Source organism: Terrapene carolina, unplaced genomic scaffold (genome assembly GCF_002925995.2).
Source record: "Terrapene carolina triunguis isolate 2854851 unplaced genomic scaffold, T_m_triunguis-2.0 Scaffold89, whole genome shotgun sequence".
NCBI lineage: Eukaryota > Metazoa > Chordata > Testudines > Emydidae > Terrapene > Terrapene triunguis.
The window spans coordinates 3435273-3435929 of NW_020664440.1; the positions used below are offsets into that span (position 1 = coordinate 3435273).

Below are 657 nucleotides of genomic sequence, written 5' to 3' on the forward strand. Positions count from 1 at the left end.
TGTAATTAGGTAAGCTCCGGGGGGAAACGAGCCCTATTTGGCTAACAGTCTCCTCCAAGAATTATTTTGGGGAAGTCCTACGGCCAGTGTTATATAGGAGATCAGACTAAATGAGGACAGTTCTGGCCTTGGAATCTATGCATTTAAGCCTCGCTGTTGAGGCAGGGACAAGAACAGAGATACACTGACAGCTTCTTTTGTGTCCATCAAATCTCTCTCTAGTCTTAATACTGAGCCACTCTTGGGGCTGCAGTCCAATGGATGCACTACAAATGCCTGAGGACCACAGATGAGAAAAGACTTGAGGTAGGGGGATGTAGTTAAGGTGATGCCTCCAGCTTGTCACTGTATGAGCTCCCATTGTCCTTCTGACGTTCTTGAGTATTCAGGAGGACTTGGGAGTTGTTCAGCTCGCCTCCACTATCTGCAGGGAGCTGCCAAAGCAGAGATCAGTCACCTGGTTCAGAGCCATCCAGGTTCTGCTGAGGCCTGGGACGAGAGATGGTATCTTAGCAGAGAGGCACCAGCTGCAGTCCCTTCTGGTGACGCAGGAGAACAAGTGGGGTAGCAACTGAGTCAAGCAATCATGCATATGGACAGGCTACCACCCACCTGATGGAGGTAGGGTGACCAGATCACAGGGATGAAATATCGGGA

General features: G+C 49.9%; 1 protein-coding gene across 12 annotated transcripts in view; it reads right to left on the minus strand.

Annotated features, from left to right (window-relative positions):
• The window catches only part of CADPS (calcium dependent secretion activator), a 358046-nt gene that overhangs the window by 343877 nt on the left and 13512 nt on the right, over nt 1–657 (minus strand). The gene's annotated exons all lie outside the window — the stretch shown is intronic.